Source organism: Narcine bancroftii, chromosome 1 (assembly GCF_036971445.1).
Source record: "Narcine bancroftii isolate sNarBan1 chromosome 1, sNarBan1.hap1, whole genome shotgun sequence".
NCBI classification, from domain to species: Eukaryota; Metazoa; Chordata; class Chondrichthyes; order Torpediniformes; family Narcinidae; genus Narcine; species Narcine bancroftii.
Window position 1 is genome coordinate 270712731 of NC_091469.1, and position 12386 is coordinate 270725116.

The following is a 12386-nucleotide window of genomic DNA, read 5'->3' on the forward strand; positions in this document are numbered from 1 at the left end:
TCTTATAAGAACATTTTGAAGAAATGTTCGCTCTTTGTTATTTCCTCCTCCTCAAATATGTATTTGACGGCACCATCCTTTACAGAAAAGGTGATCTAATGTGGTCTATAGGTCAACTGCCATTCACACTGGATCAGAGACAAATGAGGAGGTATTTGACTAATGGAGAGGACAAGGTTGCCATAGATTTCACAATGATCTGCATTTAGAAACTTTAAAAAAGTTCAGATCAGGTTCAGTTACTGTCTTTACTCAAGTGGTTTGATGTCATGCACTCACCTGTCATTTAACTGCAGCAAATGAACTAAGCCTGCATCATCCTAATGCTCTTACAACATCCATACATGTTGGGTGTCATGACATTCAGATAGATACTGTTACTTTAAAAAGGAGAACTGAAGAAATACTTGAAAATGCAGAAGTGTGCAATTATGTAATTTGTCTTTCTTCCTCGTTCAAGTTGGACAACACACAAACAGCTGGCACAAGCAAAATATGTGAAAGGTCTCTTCTGCATTGTAGGAACATGACCACCAGCTGATCAGTGAATTTCTGCATATGGTGTACATAGCATCTTTGCATATAATCTGATATCTCAGAGATGATGATAGACTACAACCAACTTCCATGTCAAGTTATTTCAGTGAAGTGCATTGCAGGAGTTGGGTGCCATTTACTATTACTTTTCACAAGTTTGTTTTAATTCCATTTCCTATTTTTCTTTTACTCCAGTTGACTCAAACTCCCAGGCCCAGAAACATGTTTTCATTGCTCTGTGCTGTTATAATTTAACTCGCACACACTCTTAGCTCTGCTATGCTTGAATTGGCAGAGATGCATTGATTGTGTCCCTAGCAATTAATTTACTCCATGATTATAAATGTGAAATAAAATAGAATCAGTAAAGACGCAAACGGCAGAATAGTTAGAAAACATCTTTCACATATTCATTCACAGGGTGTGGAGATCATTGCGAAATTAGCCTTGATTGTGACAGCCATTCAGGAAGATACTAGGGTAGAGGCCTCTTTTACTGGGACTACAGCTGTGAGCATGGAGTGACTGTGCTGGATTTCCATCTACTTGCTAATGACCAAGCGGCTCCTGGAAATTCAGGAAGCTACTACGAATGAATTTGATTTGCCCATCATGTTAAAAACCCAGTTTGACCATGTTCACGAGTAATGCTTTTATGAAGTTTTCTGTAAATTTTTAAAATCCAAAATGGCACTGAAGAGTGGTGACATTTTTGTAGTGCTTTAAAAGTATTTTCACTATATCTCCACACAGGTGACAATAAAATAAACCACTGATCTGAATTGTTCTTGAACTAACAAACCAGTTATGAGTTAACCACAGTCATGATCCTGTGTCATCATTGGCAGATCAAGTAAGGATGGGCAAGAGTGTTCCGATTTATGACTGATTATTATTGCCTGCTCGTATTACTGGCTAGCATTGCTGAGATTTTTAAAATGTATTTCCAGATTTAGCTAACGACTTGAATCTCTATTCCTTATCTACAAACCAGTGATTTGAATTCATTTTCTTTTCCGTGGTTCAAGTCTCTGGAAATGAACTGAGTAGAATACCTTGGAAGAATATGAGAGAATCATAATTTCCCTCAAAAGGAACATTTAATACTGGGGGAGAGATGATAGAAGGGTAGATGTAACATTTCATCTGCCTGCATAGGAAGGTACCAGAAAAAAAAAGGATGGTTAAAGAGTAGACTCAGGTGCATCAATATACTGAAAAAGGGAGGGGAAGATGTGCATGGCCATAACATTTATTTGGAAGATGATCAGGTGAATGTGTTGACTGATGAGGTTAAAAGACCCTGTCATGCCTCAAGAGAAATGGGTATGCAACAAAAGTTCATCAGCTTGTTTATCAGAAAAGGAAGATGGCAGATTAGACAGAAAGATTGTCAAAGATATTCCATATCAATGAATGTTGAAGAACATTCACTTCAAAGCAGAGAATAGATTATTGAGCCTGTGGAATTTGTTTCCAATGTTAATGGTTAAGGATATGCTGTCAACATTTAAGATGAGACTGAATAGTGAATGAAATAAGGGAACAGAGAAGATCATTGTAATTAGAATTATTTGTTTGTATGATGGGCAAATGACAAATATGAATTGAATGGACTTTTCATCTTGTTATTTTCACATCTTCATATGGATCCTCTGTGCTCATTAACTCAGCAGCAGACCAGGAGTAGCCCCTTTCACACTTCCAACCCTCCTAGGAAGTGGGGAAACTTTGGAGCCTTACCCACAGAACTATGATTTCCCTGTAAACTGGTAACCCAGCATTTTGAAAAGGGTGTCATCTCCAGCAGTGACAATGCGAGAGCAGGTTGTGTTTTCACACCACCTGAAGGCAATTAGTGAGTTAACTCCAAGGCTTTCACACTTGCCCCTACCAATTTAACTTCCCCTGCCAGGTTGGGATGTTTCACAACACACGATTACCGGGAATGGACCCGCTAAATTAGCCAGTTAACCCACACGGAATTGGCGGTGTGAAAGGGGATAAAGTTCAAGGGTTATGGAAGGAAAAAAAATATCACTGCCTACTAAGCTTCTGTCTAACGTTCCCTGTCAATTAAAACACAAAAATTTTGGAGGAATTATTAAATCAATTTATAGCTACTAAGTGGATCTCCAATGGTTCTGCTTGATGAGTCTGCATCACTTTGAGGAAGAATGTGGCAACAATACATATCTTCAGTGTAAAGACTGTAAAGAACACGGTCATTAATCTCCATTTATTTGATTGAGCACTGAAGGTTGAATGATGCTTTATCTTGTCCATTACAGTAAATAAATCATTCTGTCTCTGCACATAATGAAATTGCCTCCAATTAGTTTCACTGTCCTTTAGCCATGTGGGAATTTTTGTAATGAATAATAAATGATCAACCCTAATAACATTCTACTGTATTTACCATTTCACTTTATTTATGCATGTTTAAATTCTGACGATCATACAGTATTACCCAAACCTTTACAACGTAAATAAGGAATCATTGATTTTGAATTTTTTTGTAGATAGTGCGACTCAAAGGTACTTGCTGAAAACATTTAGACTATCATTCCCCATTTGCTCTTTTTACTCAATCTTAAAATGTTAATTTTTCAGATTGGTTCTTTCATTCTTATATTACACTGGTGATCTTCAGTGTCCTCCATGGAGGTTCTGCAGCCAATACAGCTGTGTATTTTTGAGAATTTAGACTATTTGGATTAGAAGGGATTTTGGATTAGTTTATGGATGATGTTAAATTAAATGAAGTTTGATAGAGGTTAATTCTGGAGGGGATATAACCTGCTGAGAATGTAAATCGATTTTACTGGATGACTGTCCACAATTTGTGTTTTATACATGCAATAACAGATTACTTTATTTAGTTTTGTTAATACATGACAGGGACAGTCATTTGATTTGGGCAGTGTTAGTAGGGTGATGGGTGTTCTAGAGTGTGTTGGGAGTTGGGGAAGGAGGCAGGTAGGTTGCCAATTGAGCTTACATTTCTGAATAACAAATTTGACAGATAGGTCACCTAGACATTCAGTGATTTTGAGAATTGGGTCAAAGGCCATCCGTTTGTTTTCCTTTGCAGGTGGAACCTGCAAAGTTATCTCTGCAAAATTAACAACTACTATTTCAAAAAGAAAGGTAGAGCTATATTCTGGGAGTGAATTATTTTGTTTTTGATATTCAGTCAACATTTATGGATGATTTGAATGCATGGTATACTTGAAGCTGAAGAATATTAGCTATAGAATATATAGTTATGGGAATTATGATAAAGAAACCTTCACACAGTGAGGTGGGGAAGAGAGAGAGAGAGAGAGAGAGAGAGAGAGAGAGAGAGAGAGAGAGAGAGAGAGAGAGAGAGAGAGAAAGTAACCAAGGCCATTCCAGACAGGAATCAATTCTCACCTCTCCTACTGCCTGCCTGATCTCTTTAACACAATAGTGCCAACTGACTACTACCTGTTAGATGTGATCTTGGCTGCAATGCCAATCCCTGAATGATACTGTTTCTGCTTTGAAATGTTGGTCACCATTGTAAACTTCAAGAATCTAAGATTACTATGAAACCAGAAATCAGGAAGCCAGAGAATAGATACTGATAATGTAGATACTGATACTGAGCAACCCTTCCAGACTTCTGTGGATTTTTTTGTATACCAGAAGGATATTCTTAATTATAACTGGTACATGAGATTAAATGACCAACAACAAATCATTTCCCTGTCTTTAGGAAGAGGATATGCAAAGTGTAAAACCTAAGCTGTAGCAATACCTTCAAAGAAATGTTATTCAATTTGTATGCAGGAAAATGCCTAAAATATTGTACCCTGTGATTGTGTTCTTTGAATGAGGTTCAAACAGTATTAGTGAGGTGACTCTGTCTACCCACCCCTGGTACCCCTCATTCCTGCTGGTGTGACTCAATAAAGATAGTGTTTTAGACTTTGTGGTTTGTGACTGTACCTTTTTGTACCCTGACAGAAGCGTGACTTTAACAAAGCTGTCCAGTGACATGTCTGGCTCATTCAGCATGAAGCAGGTTCTGGTGTGTTATTTTTGGGATGATCTCTGTGGCTTTCCATTCCGCCTAGAGCAGTGGTTCCCAACCTTTTTCATGCATCGCACCCCTAAAAAATTTTAATATGTTCTCGCACCCCTTAAAGTAATAATTTATTTAAGAATAAAGATGAAGGTGACCAAAACAAATTTGTATAATCAATTTTTAATAATATATAAACAAAAATGAAACATATGGAAAAGAAAAAATATTACAACAAATTAAAAGTTGCATAAACCCTACAAAAAAATTTCATCAATGCATGAAACTTCTTTAAAAAAAAATTAAAGAACTAATGTTCAAATGTTCATAAGCCAAATTAAATTTAATGACTCTTTTGTTCCTGTTTATTACTTAAGAGTTTTTCAAAACGTGGCACTTTGTTGCTGATACCAATCCTCACGTCTGCCTGTGCACCCAAGTGATTTCTAGATTTTGTCTTGATTGACAAAAGGGCACTAAATCCAGACTCGCACAAGTAGGTCGTCGCAAATGGGATGAGCACAGTTAGTGCTTTTTCACAAAGTCTTGGAAACATGTCCATTGCCGAACACCAATATTGTTCCAAAGTTTTGCTTTCAAACTGCACTTCAAGAACATGATTTGTGTGCAGTTCAATAAGATCTTCCTTCAGCTCCTCATCATCCAACATATTATCCAAATTGAAGGAGTATGGATTTATAATCCATTCTTCTGAAGTTTCCAGCTCTCCTCCTCCAAAATATCCATCAAGTGACTTTGATAGTATTTCCAAAGGATCCACAATTTCTTCACACACACTTGGAATTAGGGACTCATCGTCATCAACCATTTCTTCGAGTGATGGAAAATTTGAAAGATTCCCTCTTTTAACTCGTCGACACCAAAGATGTAACTTTTCTTTGAAAGCATTTAACTTTTCACAGCATTTCAATATGTTTATGTTTTTCCCTTGAAAAACACCTTTCCACTTTCCACTCAGGTCATTCCCTTTCTACTCAGGTCATTCATATGAGTGAAAATATCACTCAAATAGGCTAGCATTTGGTTGAATTCTTGTGATTCAATTTCTCCGGGCAGATCATAGTCACATTCCTTCAGTAAAGCTTTGACTTCTTCTCGCAGTTCAAAGAAGCGCGTTAAAGCTCTCCCACATGACAGTCAGCGGACTTCCGTGTGGAAAACCAAAACTGAATGCTCACTTACAAAATCTTCACAAAGTGACTTGGTTCAGAGCACGACCCCTAATCCAGTTGATGGTCTTCACAGAAGTGTCAAGGACCTTTTTCAACTTTGGAGGCAATGTTTTTGATGCCAAAGCATGTTGATGAAGAAAACAGTGGGTATCTTGCAAGTGCAGAATCTCTTGTTTCATCAGTGCAAAAAATCCTGATTTATTTCCTAGCATAGCAGGGGCACCGTCAGTACGCACAGAACGAATAATTTGGATATCTAAGTCATATTTCACAAAGAAGTCCTTCACACACTGGAAGACATCGTTTCCTTTTGTGGTTGTTTTCAGATCTTCACAGAACAGGAAATCTTCCATTATGACACCATCATGGATATACCTCACTAATGCAAAAAGTTGACTGCAATTTACAACATCATTTATTTCGTCCAACTGGAGAGAGATTTTTAAGGGACTAGCCCTGATATCTGCGATAACTTGGTCCAAAATGTCCAAACTTAAATCACCAATTCGGCTCTGAATAACATTATTTCATAACAGCATTAATTTAAGCTTGTTTGAGGCTTCTTTTTCCAGAACAATTGTTGCCATTTCTAATGCACACAGTTTTATCACCTCTTCTGCAATTGTATGAGGCTTCTTGGATTTGGCTATTTTATACGCCACGTGGTATGAAGCCATCAGCAGTGGTTTGTCAGCAGATATAAAACCTAATTTTGGAAGGGTTGCTTGAGAATCAAAGCGGGCCCTTTTCGCTTTCAATGATGGAACATCATGGCCTGCAACATCTGCTCCACCGTGCCGGTTGTTCAAGTGTTCCTGCAGCTTAGATGGCTTCAAATTTGCGTTTGAAAAGACAGCGTCACAAAGCATGCACTGGGGTTTTTGCAGATCCTCAGTTTTTCCGGTGCAAGTGAAACTAAACTGCACATAATCTTCATTCCATTTCCTTTTCTTTGACATAATGAAGGGTTAATTAATAATTTACATAACACAAATAAATAATAAGAAATAAAAATCAAATGTAATTCGCTACAAAACACGAAACAACAAATTTGGCCCCCATTTTAAATGTCCCGATTAAAAAAAAGTTATAGGGCGATGACATTTAAAAGGAAACAGCACGTTAAAACATGCTAAAATTCATAGAGAATCTCATTCTATTGAATAGAGAAAAAAGAGGACATCCCCATCTTTAATTTGGACTTTAAAAAAATAAATATTTTTATCTTGAATATATAGGACAGTACCATTAATATAAACAAAAAAACTGAAATGTTGTCTTGCACCCCCCCAAGGGGTGGGAAACCCTGACCTAAAGAAAGGCAGCAGAGGAACTGCAGACTAAGGTTATTGTACATCAAATTTATTGCATGCTTATTTGTTTGTGTAATGATTTTGGTGTAATAATGCTAAATCCATGACTTTAGATGTGTAGAGACTACTGAAGCTAAAAATAAATTAATACAGAAAAGGACACAACACAAAAAAACCCGTTTAGCTATCCTGCCAGGCTAATTTATAGAAAGAGCTATGACAAAAAGTCAAGTTTATTGTCAATCTGATTGTATAAGTACAACCTGGCAAAACAACGTTCTCCAGTTCTCGATGCAAAAACACAAAGGCATACAATCAGATATTTAACACATATACAGACAAACAGTACATACGCATGACAAGTATTTCATTTACACAAATAAATAAATATTGTTTTATTCATATGAGAGTCTCAAATGGTTAGTGTGAGCAGCTCCTTTGGTCGTTCAGCATTCTCACTGCCCTTGGGAAAAATCTGTTCCTCAACCTGGTGGTGCTGGCTCTGATACTCTTGTATCCCTTCCCAGACGGGAGCAGCTGAAAGATGCTCTGTACTGGGTGGAAGGGGTCCTCAGTGATTTTGGGTGCCCTCTTCAGTCAATGATCCTGGTAGATCACATCGATGGGAGGGAGGGAAACTCCAGTGATTCTCTCTGCCACTCTTATGTGGATTGACCTCTGATCCATTGTTCTGCAGCAACCATACCACACTGTGATGCCACCAGCCAGGTTGCTCTCGATAGAGCTCCTACAAAAAGTTGGCATAATGGTGGCGGGTAGCCTTGCCTGCTTCAGTCTTTTCTGGAAGAGCAGTCGCTGACAATTGAGGAGATGTTGAGTGTCTACAATAGATCACTAGTTAAGTGAACTAGGTGCTCTCCACTCTACTACAGAGTTGTTGATGTGTAGTGGAGGGTGGTCATTTCTGGTCCTCTTGAAGTCCACAGACATCTCCTTCATCTTGTCTACATTGAGACAAAGGTTGTTATTCTCACATCATTTCATGAGATTTTCCTCATCTTCTCTGTAGTGCGACTCATCGTTGTTGCTGATGAGGCCAACTACTGTTATGACATCTGCAAACTCGATGACACTGCTGGAGCTCAACCTGGCAACGCAGTCGTAGGTCAGTAGCATGAAAAGGAGTGGGCGGAGAACACAGCACTGAAACATGCCAGTACTTAGCCTGATGGTGCTCAACGTTCTGCTACTGACTCAGGCAGACTGTGTTCTTTCCATTCAGAAGTCTCGGGTTCAGTTACAGTGAGGACAGCTTCTCCACCACCCTCTGGGGAATGATTGTATTAGATGACCTCCATGGCAACACAATTTCAGACTTCCATATAACCATATAACCATATAACCATCTACGGAGCGGAAACAGGCCATGTCGGCCTTTCGAGTCCGCACCGGTTCACTAGAACAACTCCACTAGCTCAAACCACCTGCTCACCACCAACAACCCTCCAACCCCCTCACCTCCATGTGCACATCCAACCTTCTCCATCTTTCCTTTTGGCAGCATGTTTCCTTGGATACACAATACAACTTCTTTACTTCATCCAATTTCCTTTCAAAGCTCAGACTGAATTACCTTAAAAAGACCCTACTGTATCTTCCAGATCACAAAAATCTTTCACTGCGAAGAATGTCTTTTCTCTCTGATTCCTTAAAAGTTAATTTATATATTGTCTCTCACAATGAAAACAGTTGCTCCTGGTTATGTCAAAGCCTTATAATCTACCTGATGAATGCCTCCATTCACAGTATTTTAAACCCTTTTTTGGTGTTTAGTTTTCCCTTTTCAACCTGATAGAATTATAATTATATAATTACAATTATGTAAATACAAATATAATTACTAGTAACTGTTTGGGTGATTTGATATAATTTTCTTTGCACATAGTCACTCTGCATGACCTGTTAATAAAAGGCTTCTCATGGCAACTGTTCAAGATGTGGTTGATCACTAACCCAACTCCAACGCTGGAAGCACTGGAAACAGAATTTGACTCATGATGATAGTTTTACAGCCATTCATTGGTGGGTGAGAACAGATCTTTGAAGGTGTTAATTGCTAAGAAGCAGTGCCTTTCTTTGTTGACATTTGTGTAAAGAAAAGCCAGCTTCAACTTAGTAAAGAAATATGCTCCTACTATTTGAAATGTGTAGTAATGCTGATTAGCTATCAATGTTCTTGTCATAACCTTTGCACAATCAGATGGCCTTACCTACATTTTAGATGCCAACAAAATGGATGTTTAGGCACTTAGTGGCACTTTCACCAATACTCTACACTTCTGGTGATAATTATCTCTTCAACAACCAGAGGGTGTAAAATTAAGGTAACTGTCAAAAGAATCAAGTAATCTTTATTTTGTAACTGCAAGTTGTTAGGTTCTGTTATGCACCTGCCAGAGGTAGGTAGTGGAGGCAGAGTCAAACATGGTATTTGCAACAAACTGGACAAGCACTTCAACAGGAAAGATGGTCTTTGCAGGATGGTGGTGAGTGACTAGAGAGTCCGATTAGCTAGACTACACTTGTAATGAGCTGGCACAGGCTCAATGGTCAGAATAGCCTCCTTTAAGCTATAAGACTCTGATTCTGTGTATTGGAACAAATGACAGCTTAGAGAAATGACATTCCACTCACTATTTCAACAGTTCATCTCTTTCTGGGTCTCAAGGTTGGAAGGCTTTGCAGGAACATTTATCTCATTGTTGGAAAACAATCATAATGGTAGGATAACGATGAGTCAGATTTTGTGAAAAGTTGTAATTTATGCCAAAATAAAATAAAACATCAATATGGAAGTTGTCCATCTCACCACTCGTGCCTGCTCCACCATTCACTGATTAAGCCTAATCTTTTACATCAGTTCCCGTTCCTTCCTTGTCATAAATCCTCCTTCCCTTAATATCCAAAATTCTATGGGTCACATTTTGAATATACCGACTGACTGAATCTCTACGGAAGTTCATGAAGGCAAGTGAAAACATCTACTGCCCACTGGGTAAGACATTATTCTCATCTCTGTCCTCAATGGTTCGCCTATTATTATGCGATTTCTGGTCAAGTCAACCATAGACAAGAGGAATGTAATCCTTGTAACTATCCTATTAAACACTAGAGGAATTTTGTATTTTACAATAGGGTCAATTCTCATTCTGCTAATTCTGAAGAACATAGAATAATTCCTTACTGTCTATATCCTTCCATCTTCAACATGTGCCTACCTAAGAGTCTGTTAAACATTCCTATTGTATCAGTGTCCACCACCATCTTTGACAAAGCATTCCCAGGCACCCACCACTCTTTTTATTAAAATAATCTACCTCTGACGCCTCCCCTAAACTTCCCTCCATTCTCCTTAAACTGGCAGCCTCTGGATAAAATGTAGAGATTGTCCACTCTGACATTCTATGCCTCTCACAATCTTACAAACCTCTATTAAATCACTTCTCATCCTCCACCACTCCAGAGAGAAAAGCCCTAGCTCGCCTACCCTTTCAATACACCCTGTCTATTTAATGCCTCTTTTGGTCAATCTATTGACCAAGGAAAATAATCTGGAAAATAACCATTGGCCTTTCCCTCTTGCAAGCACATCCTTCTATAGGCAAAAGAAATAAAATCTAAGCACAATATTCCAAATAGAATCTCACCAGAATCCTACATAATTGGAGCAAGGCATCTTGACACAATTGTCATTTCCAGTTATCTTAAAATACCAAAAACTTCAAAACTCTCTGGTTTTTTTTAGAAAAATTGCTGTTATTTTTCTGCTACAAAAGACTTCACATATCTCCATGTTATATTCCATCTGCCAACTCCTCACCCATTCACTTTGAAAAATCTATATTCGCTTGAAGCCTCTCTGCATCTTCCATGCAAATCACATTGCCACTGACTCTCTTTCTTACCATAAATCAATGTTAATTTTGCCCAGTGAATTACTCAGCAGATCAGACATTTTCTCTGAAAATGTGATCTTGTGGAATTTAAACTGAGGACTATATCCATAATCAAAACTGTGGGACTATTTGAAAGGCACAGAGATAGCCCAGGCCATGCTCAATATTGTTTTCCTCAATCAACTCCATCAATAAGGTACTTTCTGGGACTGCAGCCAACTTTGACCTTCCCCCACCCTACAAAAAACATATGTAATATACTGCATGTTACATTCTATCAGTAATTTATTTTGTCAAACATTTCCTGACATTTTGATGATATGATAACTGGCAAAGTAATTCACACCAAAGGCACTGAGGTGCAGATTGTGGACTGCTTTAAGTTCTAAGAGATAAATATCTCCAGTGAATATCCTGGACCATTCAGTTCAAGACAGTATACCACTGCCTCTACTGTTTCAAAAAACTGAGGACATTTGACATGTCACCAGCATCTCTGAGCAACTTCTCCAGGTGCACCATTGAAAGCATCCTATCAGGACACACCACTGCATGGAACGGGAACTGCGCCTCTCAAGGCCACAAGAAACTACAAAGGGTTGTGAATGTAGATCAGGCCACCACACAAACCCACCTCTTCTCCATCGATCCCATCCATAACTCCTGCTGCCTTGGAAATGCAGCCATATTTAAAACCCCAGCCGCATCCTCTTCATCCACCTGCTGCCAGGAAGATGATTCACGAGTATGAGATAACGTACCTTCAGATTCAATGACAATTTGTTTCCCATTGAAATGTGACTGCTGAATGAAGCTCAACATAATAATATAGGTTTCCCCCTCTATCTGAAAGCAGAGCGTTCCTATGAAACCTTTTGTAAGCCAAAATGGTGTAAAGCGAAGAAGCAATTACCATTAATTTATATGGGAAATTTTTTTTGAGCGTTCCCAGAGACAAAAAAATCACCTACCAAATCATACCAAAAACACATAAAACCTAAAGTAACACTAGCATATAGTAAAAGCAGGAACTATATGATAAGTACACAGCCTATAAAAAGTAAAAGTAATGTATGTACAGTGTAGTTTCACTTGGCAGCACCACTCTCACTGCTCAGGGTTCACGCTGCCTCTATAATGGCTCGCTGCAAAACAAATGCTGAATCCTGTTTACGTTTTTCGCCATTATTCATAAAAGCGAAAATCCTCTTCGGATTTCTTTCAGGTTATTGAAGACAGGTACTAATGTAGGTGTTTCGCAAAAGCGAAGTGGCGTAAAGCAAACTTTCGAAAACTGGGCGTTACCTGTTTCTTTTGCTGTTTCCCAACAGATCTTCTCTCTAACTCTGTACTTTTGTGCTGTGTTTTAATTGTA

At 38.4% G+C, this 12386-nt stretch overlaps 1 protein-coding gene across 3 annotated transcripts in view; it reads left to right on the plus strand.

The window, feature by feature from the left end:
- Positions 1–12386, plus strand: part of LOC138743493 (leucine-rich repeat-containing protein 10B) — a 90717-nt gene that overhangs the window by 73346 nt on the left and 4985 nt on the right. For 2 of the 3 annotated variants that reach the window (XR_011344930.1, XR_011344929.1), the window contains exons 2-3: positions 8125–8220; positions 9001–9137. The gene's annotated coding sequence lies outside the window, so the exon portion shown is untranslated. The remainder of the gene's footprint in view (positions 1–8124; positions 8221–9000; positions 9138–12386) is intronic. The other variant, XR_011344931.1, reaches the window with a different exon arrangement.